The sequence below is a fragment of the Solanum dulcamara genome, chromosome 9 (assembly GCF_947179165.1).
Source record: "Solanum dulcamara chromosome 9, daSolDulc1.2, whole genome shotgun sequence".
NCBI lineage: Eukaryota > Viridiplantae > Streptophyta > Magnoliopsida > Solanales > Solanaceae > Solanum > Solanum dulcamara.
The window spans coordinates 39,443,878-39,462,639 of NC_077245.1; the positions used below are offsets into that span (position 1 = coordinate 39,443,878).

The 18,762-nt window shown below is 38.7% G+C and overlaps 1 pseudogene; it reads left to right on the forward strand.

The window, feature by feature from the left end:
- Positions 1 to 14,449: 14,449 nt before the first annotated feature.
- Positions 14,450 to 14,569, forward strand: LOC129904857 (5S ribosomal RNA; annotated as a pseudogene).
- The last annotated feature ends 4,193 nt before the right edge of the window (positions 14,570 to 18,762 follow it).

Below are 18,762 nucleotides of genomic sequence, written 5' to 3' on the forward strand. Positions count from 1 at the left end.
ACCACAATTATCACAATACGAAACATCTACTCCTTCTCTACCTATAATGACTCAACTAATATCATCAATCTCAAAACACATAACCGACCTCGATAACTAGGTACTCTATCTCCCTCTTGGGAAAAGGCTTCTACTATCATATTTCCCCACCATTTCCTTTACTTTGCCAATGATGGGTTAAGGTATTGTTTGACTTGATATCTACTACCAAAGATAATTCGGATCAATATGCACCACTATAATTGGAATCCACTCAACTTCACCCTCACTCTAGCCAACCGATGGACATCCTTTACGACTCCCTCTTCCATTCATTAACATGATCCACGCTCCCCATAAACACCCTTCTAAGTAAACTGACCATACATTGTCCTTATCTAGACAAGAATGCACACTCATGTGATAAGACTCATTAGTTTTGGAAACCAACTCAAGAGAAGGACTTCCGAAGATGATATTCCTAACCAACACAGTATACTAAATACAACCCCTAGAATCAATTTTTGGTCCTTAAGACAAGAAATAATCTACCCTTTAATTACTGAATCATGACCCTTTGATTCTAGAAAAGACTTACTTAGGAATTGAAACTTTACTCAATGAATTCAAAAATCTATTGAAGATAAAAGGTGCTTGCAACCATTCCACCCTAATAATTATTATTTCAAAAAGGGAATTCACACTTATCGGATGAAGTACCATGCTAAGCTTGGGGACCCACATAGGGGTAGAGCTGAGATCGCCGATGACTATCCTTATCATTCTTAGCAACCCTTGGACAATGCCTCAACTAGTGATCTTTTGCACCACAACCAAAACATACATCCGAACCGGCTAGATAATCTCCTGGATGGTACCTTCCACACTTTTGGCATGTGAGAAAAGCTTGAGCACTATAATTATCACCTTGATATCTAGCGTTAGGCACCCTATACTTGTGATACTTAGGCATTGAAATATCATCACCAGATGATCCATTCTCAATCCGGGCTGTGACACCCCATACTTTTGTACCTTGGAAGGTTCTTAAGCTTCTTAAGTATCTTGAAAGGTTCTTAAGTTTTTGGAAGGATTCTTAAGTTTCTTAAAGCTTCTTAAGATTCTTAGAAGTTACCATGGGAGCCAGATATCCCATAATGCTATCAAACAACTCTAAGGAAGGGAGAATGCGATACCTCATCATAGGGAAGATTGGAAATAGCATTGCAAGAATCCAGAAAAAGTTGGAGACCAAATAATGAGTCATAGGACTTGACTTACTTACGTAAGCTACCAACTTGGAAATATTACATACTTAAGCTACTTTAGTACATACAAAGCTTACATAGCAACGATTACATAGGTTCATAAAGTAAGACGGGATTATGAATCCACGAGTAGGAAAAGAGAGTAACACATGGAATCATGAGAGAGTGCCATATGGTAGCAAGGGAGAGTGCCATGTAGCAGTAGATGGAGCAAGGGGATAGACCTCAGCTGTCACATGGTAGCCTATGGTAGGAGGAAGGGAAGTGTTGGCCCAATAAGGGCTTGACACGTGTCACCACTTAGGGCTTGACATGTGTCACCACTTAGGGCTTGACACATGTCACCCCCTAAAGTAGCCTATATATATAAGTTATGACTCATTATTATCTATAATAAATTCATTTATCTTCCTAGTTCAAGAGACTTCTAGAGAAAAAAGGAAGAGAAAAAACATCTATAACTAGAGAGAGAGTAGGTTCTGCCAAGGAGAAAGAAAGGTAAGCCTCTGATTTCTTTCCGTGAATTAATTATCTAGGGTATAAAATGATGTTATGAATATGTTAGTAATGTAAATTTATGGTTTGGAGCAACACCAAAATGTTAGCAAGCAGCCACAAAGTTTTAGTCGCGCTAAAGGAACTTCTGAGGCAAGTTTTGGCGAGTTTGGTGAGTTTCAGGAAAGGTAAGGGTTTTCCTTTCAAATTGGAGTTAATTATGATGTTATAAAGTATATTAAATGTCTTAAATAAGGTTGGAAGTGGAAAAATTGCATAAGGATGCTTGACGTTAGAAACAAACTAAATTGAAGACGTCATAGCTAAATCGAAGTCGCATAGGGTGTTGTGATTGTGAGCCGCGGTTGTATATGGTATGGTTGTGTGTTGCAGGGATGTAAAGGGTTCTAAAAAGGGTGTGGGTTCTGCTGGTTGTAGAGACACGACCCCCTGTATAGTATGGTTAAAGGTTTTACGAAATAAAGGTTAAAAACTCTATTTTGGTATCGTAGTTTTGAGCTAGTTGTTTGGAGTTGTATTAGGTAATATTGAAGTGATTTATTTATATATATTCTGCTGTTTGTTTTGTTGGTATGATTTTTAATATTTTGACCGAGTGAAATCTTGGAGTTGTTGAAGTTATAGGGGAGATGCTGCCCGATTTTCGGTAACTTTGGAACTAGTAAGAAACTAGTCAAAGGTATTGGATAAAAAAATTATTCCTATGGGTACTTGGTTGTAGAGTTGGAAATTGGAACGAGAAAGGTCATTAATGTCAGTATTACTTTCATGTTATTAGGTCAAGTTGCTAACGAGGCGAGCTGGATTACAGTTAATCCACACAAGGTATGTAAAGCTACCTTCTTTCTCTTGGCATGTTTTTGGCATAGGTATGTAAAGCTACCCCTTCCTTCTCTTGGAATGTTTTGAGATAAGTATTACATGATGTAAGGTTTGGGGGTTATCCCATCCATAAATCTCCGAGCATGATTTATGACTCTTATCTACTTCCTAATATTATAACTTCCATAATAATGGAGCTATGGCTCTCATGCCTTCTATATGATGGAGAGTAGAAAAAAATGTGAAGTTTTGTTCCTTTCTTTGGCATGGTCTTTATGAAACAAATATATTATTTTAATATGCTTCCCGAGGTTCTATTTTGATGCAATCCATAGTAACATTCAAAAGGTACTTGATATGGCACTTGTCTTGATTTTTGAATGATAGCTCATTTTGATCATTCCGTTGAGTCTCAAATATGATTTAAATTGCATTTAGTTACTTACTACTCTACTCGTGGATGCCTCAATGCTTCCTTTACTAAGCCTGGACTAGGAGATACATGATCGTGCATAGTTCTTTGCCTTCTTCGTCGTGCCCCGACGTGAGGGGGCAGGTATTCCCTGTACATGGGTTGTGGAGTTATGTTATGACATGTACACATATGTTGATGTCTGATGATATGATATAATATGGCCATCTGATATGATATGATGTGTTATGGATATATTCCCTACTCTGGAGTTATGCTATGTTGTGGTCGGATATGACATATGTTTTTCCACATGCATTATCTGTGTTTGTTATAAGTATTTTGACATTTTGGATATTTCGCTCTTTTTCTGTACATTCTGTTCTGGTTATGACTTTATTTATTACATTCTATGCTTTACATATTCAGTACATGCCCGTAGGTACAGACATTTTAGTTGCCGATCCGCTTGCTTGGGATATCCACTCTGATGTTTGACAGTGCTTCTTTGTCCAGAGCCTATATTTTGGTACTGACCTTTCTGTAGCCTATATGTATACATTGGTCAGGAGTACAATGGGGCCCTGTCCTATCAAATGATTATTCTATCATTCTATAGAGGTCTATAGATATGTATTTGTAGGTTATGTATATGTTTTAGGCTTTTGTGTTTCGTGACGGCCTTATCGACTTTCGTGAGATGCATCTCTTTTATGCGCTATCTAGTGACCTTATTTAATTTTTATATTTTTTTATTCTGCTAATATGCTAATTTTGGATAAGGGTACGTATAGGAGTCCAACTCGGGCATGAGTCGCGGCCTACGGGATTGGATCATGACAAAAGTGGTATCAAAGCAGTCCTACCTAGGAATGTCTATAGACCGTGTCTAGTAGAGTCTTATTTATCGGTGTGTTGAGTGCCACATTTATTAAAAGGAGGCTACAGGGCATTTAGGATGTCACCTTTCTTTCATATCTAAGATTGTGCGATAGAGCCTAGATATAGGACATGAAATTCCTTTTTCTAACCTTTGGTTTCAGCTGAAGAACAACATCGACAGAAGAAAATGACGGATGATATTAGAAGCTACCCAATATACAGGTAAGAATGGTGTGAAGGAGGCATGCTGGATAAGGTAAGAAGATTGAAATATGATTGAAATGTAAAGTCAAAAATTGAAGGGAAAAGTAGACAGGAAAGTGTAACGGGTGCAGTTTGAGTTGGACATACGAGGCAACTCCATTATTTTATACTGTTGTTGATATTGGGTGGCCTATATGGCAGTGATATGAATATATATATGTTGTCCCTGTGAGGCATTGTTTGTATTTCCTAAGTGCAGGTTTGGGATAGTAAGGAATATAGAGGAAACTCTACCGAATTGTTTTTGGAAATAGAAAGAGAATAAGATATAAGGTTGTAATATATCTTGAGAGATTGTATACACGGTAACAATAAGATCCGACTAAACTAGGAGTATAACTGACTTTGGGAAATAAGTAAATTGCGGTACGAGTGGTAATTACATGGTCGATACTAATATGGTGAGAAGAATGGTGATGGATATGAATGTCTTAAGACTGCCTACGAGGTATTAAGGATGAGAACGACGAGGAGGGATAAAAGGGTTAAGTACGATTTCTCCACCAAGTGGAATAAGTCCAGAGTAAGGATCCTGAATAAAGGTTAAGAAATATTACCCTACGAGATTGACCATGAGCAGAATATAGTGTGAATATAATGAGTATCATCATGGAAGTATGTAGGGCCTAGTAATGAAGTAACTAAAAAATATGATCGTGAGTAAGATTAGGAGTCAGCATCGAGTTCACGATAAGGATGAAAGTGCATAAAGCAGAAAGGGGTATTGTGTACATGTACCTCTACTATGGAAAATAGTAAGACCCCTCAAGGATGAGGGAGGTAGCTCTGCAAGACCATTGATACATTGCGAGTCCTTTAAGAGGAAAAAGTGGTATTCACTGGGATGAAGATAGTGTTATAGCAAATCTAGAAACACGTGTCATCAGAGTATAAGTGCCCCCGAATGGAGAATCAGACATGATTATAAGCACTAGTGACATACTGATTGGGATGAAGGAAATGCAGAAAAGAGAGTGACACATGAAAGCATGAGAGTGTGCCACGTGGCAGCAATTGGAGATGGGGGTGGACCCCATCTTTCACGTGGCAGCCAATGGTAGGAGAAAGGGATATGTTGGCCCAATGAGGGCTTGACACGTGTCACCACTTAGGGCTTGACATGTGTCACCACTTAGGAGTTGACACATGTTACCCCCCTAAAGTAGCCTATATATATAAGTTATGACTCATTCTTATCAATAATAAATTCATTTATCTTCCTAGTTCAAGATACTTCTAGAGAAAAAAGGAAGAGAAGAAAAATCTAGAACTAGAGAGAGTGTAGGTTCGGCCAAGGAGAAAGAAAGGTAAGCCTCCGATTTCGTTCTATGAATTAATTATCTAGGGTATAACATGATGTTATGAAGATGTTAGTAATGTAAATTTATGATTTGGAGCAGCACCAAAATGTTAGCAAGCAGCCACAAAGCTTTAGTAGCGCTAAAGGAACTTTCGAGGCAAGTTTTGGCGAGTTTGGCGAGTTTTGGGACAGGTAATGTTTTCCCTTTCAAATTGGAGTTTATGATGATGTTATAAGGTCTATTACATGTCTAAAATAAGGTTGGAAGTGGAAAAATTGTATAAGGATGCTTGACGTTAGAAATAAACTAAATTGAAGTCATCATAGCTAAATCGAAGTCGCATAGGGTGTTGTGATTATGGGCCGCGATAGTAGCTGGTGTGGTTGTGTGTTTGTCACGACCCAACCCCGTGGGCTACGACTGGGTGACAAAGTTGGACACTCGCATATACCCCTGTTAACTGTAAGTAAATGTGTCGCATGATCACGTATTGGCCCAGCCTATCTCCTGAGAGGCCACAACTTATCATTTAGGCAACATAACACATAAGTCGACGAGGATATCATAGCATGTGGGTTATCCCATTATATACATACATACGAGCTGACAAGGCTGCCACGATAAGGGAACATCCCAAAACATAGGTCATACAGACAGAACTGAACACAGATATATACATAACCCACGCACATGTCTACAGACCTCTAAGAGTGTTAAAGATAACATATGGTGGGACAAGTCCCCCATAGTGCCCCTAAATAAATAGATATATACATAGGAGGTTTAGTACCCAATACTCGCCTCCGATACAATGGAGCCCCTTCCAAACTGGCTGAGCAGAATCCTAGGCTGGCAGACTCCCAAAACCTGTATTTGTACCTGCGGGCATAAAATACAGCCCCCCGAGGAGAGGAGGGTCAGTACGATATATACTGAGTATATAAAGCATGATATATAATAAATGAGAACAAAGTTACAGTAGAGGCTCAAAAGTCAAATGTGGTATCCAAGGAACCACTGCACATGTACCTTATGAATCATAAAAGCATGCATGCTCATACAACATATTATAGCTAGCCCCCTTAGGGACTTAGTGAAACACATATCTGTAGGAACATCATCACCTTACTACATCACATCATCAGATATATTCATACATACCTACCACTCTAGTGAGGGACTCGGTGAACAATGCAGTGAAATTAAGCACAAATCTATAACCGGCCCAGGACTTGGAGAAAGATGTGTTTTCATATACACGAGTAGAGTAGTGAGAAACTATACATAATTAAAATCATCGTTTGAGAATCAATAGGTTAAGAAGAGTAATCTATCATCTGAGGACCAGAGTAGTAGTGTATTCATTTCAGGTGCCCTCTAATTGCTATTAGGGCCCATATCAATTAGGACCTCAGGAACTATAGACATGTACCTATACAAAGTTACTGGCTTATGTAATCAGAGATACCCATCATCATATAGTCCTTAGGACTAGGAGTTTACACACTCATTACTTCTTAACACATAGAGGGTCCACGGGAAGAAGTTCAGTTACTATGAATGTTTGACCTCCCGAAGTGAATAAGAAACATGTACTACATTCAAGACTTAGGAATGGAGTTACCCAGAGTTTGTATTGTATTTAACTTACATCTAAGACATGCCAAAAGAAGAGAGAGGATAAGCTTTACATAGTCTCTACTATCCTTCATGTAGTCGTCATATATACATATGCCGCGGAATGTACGTCCCGATCCTTTTACACACATATACCATACCTGGCCTATCAAGGGACTCGGTACCATAAATATCTCATCATAACATCATACCTTATGTCAAAGACATATCAGGAGAAGAGAAGGGTAGTTTTACATACCTTTTGTAGAGTAACCCTAACCACTCTTACTTCGTCGCTTTCTGAACCTATTTAACACAATGGTAATACTAACATTAATAACCTTCAACTTTCCAGCTTCTCAAACTCTAACTAAGTATCCATAGGAATCATTTCCTTAGGTGCCTTTCTCAAGTAGTTTATTAATAGGTTAAGAAGTCAACGGAAATCGGGAAGCACTTCCCCTATAATGTTACCTATCCAAACATCCAATTACATCTCCAATCATTTAAGACAACCAACAACAACAATAATAAGCTCATATACAAGTAAGCCACTTCAACATTATGCAGCACAAAATTCAAATAACTCACTTAAAACTACTATACTAAAATAGAGTTTTTAATCTCTATTTCATAAAACCTTTAACCACACAGAATGGAGGGTCATGTGGATAAAACCATCAGCACCCACATCCTGTTCAGACCACTTTCCAGCCCTACAATGTACCATCCAACCCTTCAATCCGCAGCAACATAATCATAACACACTACTCGACTTCGATTTAACTAAAACGACTTCAATTTAGTTTGTTTCTAACGCCAAGATTACTTATGCAATTTTCTCACTTCCATATTCGTTTAAGACATGTAATACACTCCATAACAACATTATTAACTCCACTTTTAAAGGGAAGACCTTACCTTGTCCAAAACCTGTCCAAATGGGCCGCGGAAGTCCTCTTAATATGCTGAAACTTAGTGGACTGTTTGTGTCACTTCTTTGCTGCCCCAAAATGAAATTTTTCATTATTAAACACCATTATATCACCATAGGATACCTTAAATAATTAGTTCATGGAACAAAATCGGGCCTTACCTTTTCTTTTGGCCAAAGTCATCACCCTCTCTCTAGTCTCTTAGGGATTGTTTATCAACTTTTCTAAGTGCAAAGCTGATTTTGTGAAGAAATTGATCTTAAAACACATGTATATATGTGTTATTAATAGGGTAAACATGGAAACCCTAGGGGTGACATGTGGTAGCTCCCTAGGGTGCCACCTTAATCATGCGCCCACTCCTTTGCTGCAATGTGACAGTGTGGAACCCATCTTAAGTAGGTGTGTCACCTACTTGGTACAACTAGGTGCATCACCTATTTGCTTCTGAGTAGGTTTTTCACCTCCTTCCATCTTTTCCGTTGGTTTGTAATATCATCTCGATTCAAGAACCTATGTAATCCTTGCTATATCAACTCGGCATGCACTCCAATATCTTAAGTGTGTAAGACAACCAAGTTGGTAGCTACGCAGGTAAGTCGAGTCCCACAACTTGTTATTTGTCCCCCAACTTCTTTCAAATCCTTCTAACCCTATTTCCAACCTTCACTCTTATGGCTCTTCACATCCTTCCCTCATTAGAGTTATTCAATAACATTATAGCTAATCTGGGTCACGTAGCAACTTTTAAGAAGTTTAAGAAAGCATTCTGAAGTACAAATGTATGGGGAATAACAATGTTGCAGGGATGTAAAGGGTTCTAAAAAGGGTGTGGGTGTTGCTGGTTGTAGCCACACGACCCCCCATTTAGTATGGTTAAAGGTTTTATGAAATAAAGGTTAAAAACTCTATTTTGGTATCGTAGTTTTGAGCTAGTTGTTTGGAGTTGTATTGGGTAATGTTGAATTGATTTATTTATATATGTGCTTCTGGTTGTTGTTATTGGTATGGTTGGATACAATTTAGCCTAGTGAAATCTCAGGGATGTTGAAGTTATAGATGAGATGCTGCCCGAATTTTGGTAACTTTGGAACTAGTAACAAATTAGTCGAGGGTATTGGATAAGGAAATGATTCCTATGGGTACTTGGTTGTAGAGTTGGAAATTGGAAAGCGAAAGGTCATTAACCTAAGTATTACTCTCATGTTATTAGATCAAGGAGGTAACGAGGCAAGATGGATTATAGTTAATCCACAAAAGGTATGTGAAGCTACCTTCTTTCTCTTGGCATGTTTTTGGCATAGGTATGTAAAGCTACCCCTTTCTTCTCTTGGCATGTTTTGAGATAAGTATTACATGATGTATGTTTTGGGGGTTATCCCATCCATAAAGATCCGAGCATGATTTATGATTCTTATCTACTTTCTAATGTTAGAACTTCCATAATAATGGAGCTATGGCTCTCAAGCCTTCTATATGATGGATAGTAGAAAAAAATGTGAAGCTATCTTTCTTTATTTGGCATGGTCTTTATGAAACAAATATATGATTTTTATATACTTGCAAGTCAGATCCTATTCTTAGAGCCACTTGGATGGCTAATGTTTTAGATTTCTAGAGGTTCTATTTCAATACAATCCATAGTAACATTCAAAAGGTACTTGATATGGCGCTTGTCTTGATTTTTGAATGATAGCTCATTTTGATCATTCCATCTAGTCTCAAATATGATTTAAATTGCATTTAGTTTCTCACTACTCTACTCGTGGATGCCTCAATGCTTCCTTCACTGTGCTTGGGCCAGGAGATACATGATTGTGCGTACTTCTCTACCTTGTTCATCATGCCCCAATATGAAGGGGAAGGTACGCCCTGTAAATGGGTTATGGAGTTATGCTATGCTATGTACACATATGTTGATGTCTGATGATATGGTATGATATGATATAATCTTTTACGGAGATATTTCCTACTCTGGAGTTATGCTGTGTTGTGGCACCGATGACGGGATGACGACCATGTTTTGTTTACCGCATCCCATAATGGGTCCGAATATGAAATATGTTTTTCCCCATGCATTATCTGTGTTTGTGATAAGTATTTTTACATTTTGGATATTTTGCTCATTTTCTATACATTTTATTCTGGTTATGAATTCATTTATTTCAGTTTGTGCTTTACATATTCAATATATTTTTCGTACTGACCCCTTTCCTCAGGGGCTGCGTTACATGCCCGTAGGTACAAATGCTTGAGTTGCCAATCCGCTTTCTTAGGACATCCACTCTGTTGTTTGACAGTGCTCCTTTGTCTGGAGCCTATATTTTGGTACTGACCTTTATGTAGCCTATATATTTATGTTGCTCAAGAGTACGATGAGGCCCTATCCCATTATATTATTATACTATCGTTCTGTAGAGGTCTATAGATATGTATTTGTGGTTTCTGTATATGTTTTGGGCTTTTGTGTTCCATGATGGCCTTATCGGCTTTCGTGAGCTGCATCTATTTTTGTGCGCTATCTAGTGACCTTAATTAATTTATATATTTATTTATTCTGCTAATATGCTAATTTGGGCTAAGGGTATGTATAGGTGTCCAACTCGGGCATGAGTCGCGGCCTACGGGATTGGGTCATGACACGGGCCTTCTTAGTCACCCTAGGAACTTATTTAAGCTTTTCCTCTTCAATTTGCTCGATATAAGTCATTAATCTAGAGATATCCATTTCCTTTATTAACATAGCCATCTTACATTCATGAACAACCAAATCTGAAACCCCTGATATAAACTTACTCATTCAGGCTCGAGGGTCGGACACCAAAGTCGGAGCATACTTGGACAACTTTATGAAGTTTATGGCATACTCCCTTACACTCATACTCTCTTGCTTCAAGTTGTTAAATTCCATCACCTTGGCCTCCCTCAACTATAAGGGAAAGAAACGGTCAAGAAATGGACGCTTAAAACTTTCCCAATTTATAGGACCCTTATTCACTATTTTGGCCTTCCATTAGTTGTACCACACTTGAGCGACACCCTTGAGTTGGTAGGCCGCCAACTCCACCTTTTCTTCTGAAGTCTCTTCCATAATCCTCACTATCTTGTAGACTTCATCAATGAACTCTTGAGGATCCTTATTGACTTTTGAGCCATGAAACTCTAGAGGATTCATTTGTGCAAAGTCCCTTACTCTTGAGGCCGGAGTAGGAACTTTAGGAGGAGTTGCAACCCATTGGTTGGTCACTACTTGGGATAGCATAGTAATGGTGGTTTGGAACTCCGCATTAGCCACTTGGTCTAGTAAAGGACTAATGTCTTGACGATCTGGGGGAGCTTGGGATTCATTAGCATTGTCTCCCCTTAGCGACGGTGGTCTTCTTGGAGCCATCTTTCTGAAAATCACAAAGAAAGACTATTAGGGAAAAGAAGTCTTACGATAACCTCTATAGCATGACATGGATCATGAAAGAAGTGACAATTCCTAAAATTCCTCATAGAATCCTACTCATAAGTGTGGCGCACTTCACACCATGAATAATAAAATACTTGACGCGGTATGTTGGACACCCTAGGACACTTGGAAAACCTTGTGCTCTGATACAAAGTTTGTCACGACCCAACCTAGGAACTAGTCGTAACACGGCGATCGAAACCCCGAAGGGATCCAACTCGGCCACAGTATCAAAAACCACACTAATAACAACAACCAACAGCATATATACAATGAAATCGCCTCAATATTACAAAATACAACCCCAAACAACTCGTTTAAAACTATGATATCAAAATAGGGTTTTAGTCTCTTTTTCATAAAACCTTTAAGTATGTGAAGTGGAGGGTCGTGTGGCTGAAACCAGAAGCACCCACTCCCTATCTAAATCATTTTCCAGCACCTTAACACACCACCACACGACCAGCAGCCACACGCTACAAACACAACGCACTATTTGACTTCAATTTAGCTACGACGACTTCAATATAGATTGTTTCGAATATAGGGCATTTACACGGATTTGTTTGTACTTCAATCCATTTATAATGTGTATAATAAACTTCATAACAACTCCATAGATTCCAAATTGAAAGGATAAAACTTACCTTACCCAGAATTGGCTAAAACTCGCCAAAACTCGCCTTGGAACTTCTCTAAATGTGCTAAAATTGTGCGGACTGCTTGTTATCCATTTGGTTCTGCTACAAACCATAAATATATACTATTAATACCCTCATATCATCATGATATACCGTAGATAATTAATTCATGAAACAAAATTAGAAAACCGACCTTTTTCCTCCCTTGCTCGCCACCCTTTTCTCTTAGCTTAAGGATTCCTTTTCTTTTCTTTTTTGCTGAAGTTTTTTGGATACGAAATGACTTAAGTGTCACAAAAAAAGTATATGTAGTCTGACCTAGGAGGTGAGACATGGCATCCCCATAGGGTGCCACGTATGCAGTTTCTATTGGGCCACGTATCCATGTCATGCCCCCTAGGTTGCCACTTGTCTTTGGTGGGGCCCACCCCCAAGTAGGTGGGTCACCTACTTGACCCCAAGAAGGTGGGTCACCTTCTCCCATGTGACACCCTCCCATGCTGCCACGTGGTGCCTCCTCTTGCTGCCACATATTGTTCTCCCCTTTTCCGTGTGGGTTTGTAATCTCGTCTTATTTTAAGAGCTTATGTAATCCGTACTACGTGAGCTTGGTATGTCCTTAAGTATCTCAAGTGTATAAAAATTCTAAATTAGAAGCTTACGTAGGTGAATCGCGTCCTATGACTCATTCCTAGGATTCTTATAACTCTATTTCTAACCTTCTCTACTGTGGGGTGTCGCATTCTTCTCTCCTTAGGGTTGTTCGATGTGTGTGTATAGTAGGGGTATCATGGACACATTCAAGAGGGATAGGAATACATTTCAAGGTTCAAAAGTGTGGGGTGTAATATCCTTCCCCCCTTTAGAACATTTGTCCTCGAATATTAACTCGTCTTATAGGGTTTTACGAGGATTTCGGGGGTTCTGTATAATCGTCGTCTCCCAATTCAGTTAGGAGGTTATATTACCTTTGGTATATAGCAAACAAGTACAAGTATCTTCTCTCTACTCCCTTTTGACTTCTCGGGTCATCCTCTTTCTAGTTTTTGTTTTGCCATAATATCCCAACGGAAGTCATGTTCTTATCCATGATCTCCTAATATGTCGATCCAGGGTGGCGATAGGTTGCTCTTCGTAGGATAACTCATTTATTACGTTGACTCTATCCATGGAGAATATTCCGGAAGGGTTTACTTATACCGTTATAGGACATTGGTGGGTGAAAGACTAGGGGTACTATTTTTAAACCAGATAGTAGGGCCACTTATAGGAAACTTTGCCTATTCCACACATGGTCTGGTAAAGACCAATATATATCGGGCTTAACTTATTCCTTCTTGCCGAACCTCATTACTCCTTCCATAGGCGTCACCTTCAAAGACACCCAATCGCTCACTTAAATTTCCAAAGAGCGATGTTGATTGTCTGCATATAGCTTCTGTCGATTTTGAGCGGTTAATAACTTTCCCTGAATAGGCTTTACATTCTGTACCTCTTAGTGAACCACGTCTAGGCTTATTAGTCGTGCTTTACTAACATTAAACCAACCAATTGGCGACCTACACTATATGCCATACAAAGTCTCATATGGGGCCATCCTGATACTAGAACGATAGTTAATATCATAAGTACTGCTAACAGGTGGTAGGCAATTGTCCAAGCCACCTTTAGGGCCAACCGCATAGGACCGCAACATATCGTCTACCATGTAGCTAGTAGACCTAGTCTGTCCATTAGTCTGACGCTAAAGTAGTACACGAAGGCTTATCTATCTTTTATGTCTCTTCGCAGACTGACCTTCGGTAGTTAATTGTAACTTGGTCTTATTCATCTAGGATAGTAGCTATGGGGAATCCATAAGGTCCTACCCCCTTTATCCTATAATTTTAGACCTTCTCGGCTGAGTAGGAAGCCTTTGATTGAAGGAGCATGGGCTAATATTGTTATTCTGTCGGTAACATTCCCTCCAAAGTCATCTATCTATGGAGTGCAAAGAGATTCCTCTAGCTAAGGTCGTATTGTGGAATCTTTGACCTTGTGTATTAATTCTTACCTTCTTTAAATGACATCAACCGGTTCCCTTACCTTTTGGGTTTTCCTTTTTGTCCCTAAGAGGTGGTTACCAAGTGGTGTCAAAATTCCCTTACCCATTGGCCCATATAGCTATTCTGTGGTTTGCCTATCATTAATTGGTTCTACATTGAAGAACTGTGGCATACAAGTGTGTCATCGGTTAGTAATCAGCTAATTCTACTTGAGTTGCTCAAGCCCTTTTTGCAATTCCCTTAACGTAACTTATAATACTCTAGGTACATAATCTCATGTCGTTCCTCCGCCGCTAGTTCGGATTCTTCAATGTCACACGATCATACCAGTACTGACGTACTAAGGTCCATTAGAATTTCGAAGTTAAGCGTGCTTGGGCGGGAGTAATACTGGGATGGGTGACCTCTCTGGGAAGTCTTCGTGTCGCGTTTCATTGCAATCCTTACAATAATGTGCGAGGCACTCAACTTAGTCCAAGATTTACCTTAGCGTCGTCTTACTAGTCTTCATGTTTCACCCTGCCCTTTTTCCTTTTATCTTACAACCGGTATAGAGGTAGATCTTTATTTCCACCATGACCATGTCCCTTTTTAGTCATTTGATTTAACTTCTCCTATTGTATTCACCCCTTTTTGTAAACACCCATTTATTAGGGTCTCTGTTAATGGTTTCCCGTACGGTCTTAGATATCATGGTTTCTATCCATTATGGTTGGCTTTTAGATCTTGCTAGCTCGTTCCAGCATAGGATTTCCTTTGAAGTTTTAAGTGTTCACATTAAAAGGTTGTAGTGTCGGTTAGTTTTACCTCATACTTGTGTGTCTCATATCTATTTCCCCCCTTTAAGGTGTAGCCATGCCATTGTCTGTTTATTTTCAGCCTTTCAACGGCATATCAATCTTTTCTAACATATCTAGTATACTGCATCTTACTTATACCTTAAATTACCTACGTGTGAGACTTTAACAGAATTAGAAGGTGCTTATCATCATTTCAAACTTGGTCATAAAACTATCTTAATCCCAAAGGGATACCACTTATTCTCTTAATAACTTCACAGTGCAGCGGTTGTTCTACAACCCTACATTCCTTATCCTTGGTTATGCATTTGTCGCAACATCCTTTGCGACCAACTCTGTAGACATCATTTTGGCTTTTGGTCTAGCATGATGTCATTATCCTCCATAGTGTCTCTTGAGTTATTCAATATCCTTTCATTGCTATGCCTTTTTCTTTTTATACGCACTCATCTTCTAGCGCTATGTCATTCAAGGTCTTGTTAAAACTTGTTAGCACTACCTTACATTGTATTCTGACTTCTATCCAATTATCGACGACTTCCAGATCTTCCTAACTTGGTTCAGCAAGGGATTTTATTGAAGTTTAAGCATCCATCTCAAATTTGTTGCCATATCAATTGCCTTTATCTTACCCTTGTAGTTTTCTCATTGACTTTACCCCTTTAGAGGGTACTTATACCTTTATCTGTTGATACCTTTTTCTACATCTCTATGTCTAGTCTAAAATCCGTCCGATCTCTTTCCCCACTCTGCCTAGTACTGTATCCTATCCCCGTTTCTCTGCATATTTTATAACCTGATTTTCCATGTATGGAACCTAGGCTAAATCATGAGGCAACATGAGCCTTCCCATATATAAGGTGATATCTCATCTACTAATCGGTACTTGAATGATGTGACCCAGGAAACAACTCATCCAAGGCCACATTCTACCTATGTTTATGAAAGGTTAATGCACACTTATAGTCATTCCAATTTTTAACTAGGCAACACTTGTATTCCAGTGATGATTGTCCAAGGTTCTCTCGGAATAATAGTTTTATCCCAACCTATAGCCTTTGTTTCTTGGGGTGAACATAAGTTGCACTATCTATTTCTTATATTCGCCGTCTTTGTCTCTGAAGAGTTCCATTATTTTTGGGGCGACGTTATGTACACATATTATTTCTTTATACCTTATGCACCTTTCCCTTACTATATACCTAACACAAACTTTTGACTAAGTTAACACATACCAAGTGCACCTTACTAACGGTTCTACTTTATCCCTGTATTGTTGTACTATACCTTTAAACTCATACTTACGTATCTCCCTTTTGGTTCATACTCATATTCAATTCATAACATCTCTCTGGGGTGCTTTTGTTAGCATTTCGTTTTCCAATTAGTTGGTGGAGAACTAATAACTATTATCATAGAATGCTTTCCAACCACCGTTAGAAGAAAACTAGAATCCCTTAAATATCATAGTACTTCTTAACACTTGACCCACCTGGTCTTCTTTTGAGTTTATCCTCGCGTTATGAACAACTTATCTAACTTTCAACTAAGAGTTGGGGGCTTGGTACTTTTCAAGAAAAGTGAAACTCAATTGCTGGACATCTTACCCTTTAACATGAGCTTTTTTTTTCTATTCTTTTTGGTCCTACAGTACAAATACGGCTGGAGGTACCGTAGTCTGAATTTTAATGCTCAAATAGGCTTTTGTTTCTCCGAAATAAAATTCTCCAAGTAGAAATGGTGACCCTTATCGACGACGTGAAGGGTACCTCTTACATCTTTAGTTAAACATAATAGGGGTCTTCAATATCAACTTTAAAGGAATACTAAGAGTCTATGTTTCATTCCCTTTTCTTGTTCTGAGAAAATTTCGACAGAGTTTCCTCTATATTCCTTACTATTCCAAACCCTGCATGCAGAAAAAACAACCAATGCCTCACAGGGCTAGCATATATATATATTCATATCATCTCACAGCCACACAGGGCTTCCAATATCATCTCATACTGTAACCACACAGGGCTTTCAATATTAATAATAATAAAGAAATAATAGACTTACCTCGTATATCCAACTTTGAACTGCATTTGTTGCACTTTCCTATCTATTTTCCCTTTAATTTTCGACTTTAAACTTCAATCACATGTCTATACCTTACCCAACAGATATCTCCTATGCCTTTACTTACCTGCGTGCTTCGTAACTTCCGATTTTGTCAGTTACTTCCTTGTGTTGATGTCGTCCTTCTGCTAAAATCCAAGGTTAGTATAAGAAGGTTTCCTATGACTCGGATCTATAGAACGATCTTATATATGAAAGAAAGGTAACATACTAAATGTCCTGTAGCTTCCTATTTATAGATGTGGCATGCAATACATCGATAATCGAGACTCTACTAGACACGGTCTGTAGACAATCCAAGGACAAACTGCTTTGATACCACTTCCTTCACGACCCAACCCCGCAGGTCATGACTGGGGTGTGATCTGAACCCCGTATACATATCTATCAGTTGTGGTCAAGTCAAACTATAAATAACACAATACCATGAAATATAACCCTATTGGGTGATAATATTTCCATAAACCAATAGCCTTTTTCATTTGTATCACATCATGAAAGGGTACGCAAGTTGACGAGGCTGCCATAACATAATAACATATATCATACATCATGTAGACCCAGCTAAACCAAACTAACATACACAACACATATATACATGTCTGCAGACCTCTAAATATATTAATGACAACATATGGCGGGACAGGGCCCCCACCGTACCCCTGAATAGGCAAACCCATTTTATACATCGGTCGTTCGTACCAAAAACTAGGCTCTGATACAATGGAGCCTCTTCCAACTGAGATGAGCGGAATGCTAAGCTGACGGACTACCAAATCCTGTATCTGTACTTGCGGGCATGAAATGCAACCCTCCAATAAAAGGGGGTAAGTATGACATATGTACTGAGTATGTAAAACATAACATAAAACAACTGGAAGTATATCTGAAATAGAGAAGCAGGGGGTAAATTATCAAATAAGCAACCTATACCTGGGAAAGTAAAATCATGCATGCTCAAATTTTTCAATATAGTTGGCCCTATCAGGGATCCGGTGAATCATATCTGTAGAACCATCACCTTCTTATTACAACAAATCATCACATCATCACATATATTCATATGTACCCGGCCCTTTAGTGAGGGCATGATGAACAATGCAGTTGAATTGTGCACGAATCCGATAACCAGCCCAGGACTGGGAGAAGAAGTGTTATAATATACACGAGTAGAGTAGTGGAAAACAAAACACAGTTTAAATCATTATCTGAAATTCAATGAAGTCATCAAGCGAAACATCACTTGGAGATCAGGGTAGGAAGTATCTGACGTACACCCTCTAAATGTCACTAAGGACTAAGTAAAAAGGAATCTTGGAAATCTTAGACATATACCAGTGTGAAATATCTTATAGTAGTCTGAGTATTAATTATCTCAGAGTCTTTAGAAAAAAGAAGGGCTTCGTCTAATCAATCACTATACAGTCACAGAGATGACTTAAGGAATGGGAGTTTAACTACTTTAAGAGTCTTAACATCCAGAAGTGATCAAGAGTCCGGAAGTGACATTCATAACCTAAGAATGAAATTTCACCAAAGCTTACATCATTCATAGTCTACATCTAAGACATGCCAAAAGAAAGAAAAGATAGTTTCACATACCTGTTACGGGTTAATCTTGTTCCAGCTTGCTCCGTTACTCCTTTAAACTATTTAACATAAATGTGATACTAATGTTAGTAGTATTTGACTATCCAACTTGTAA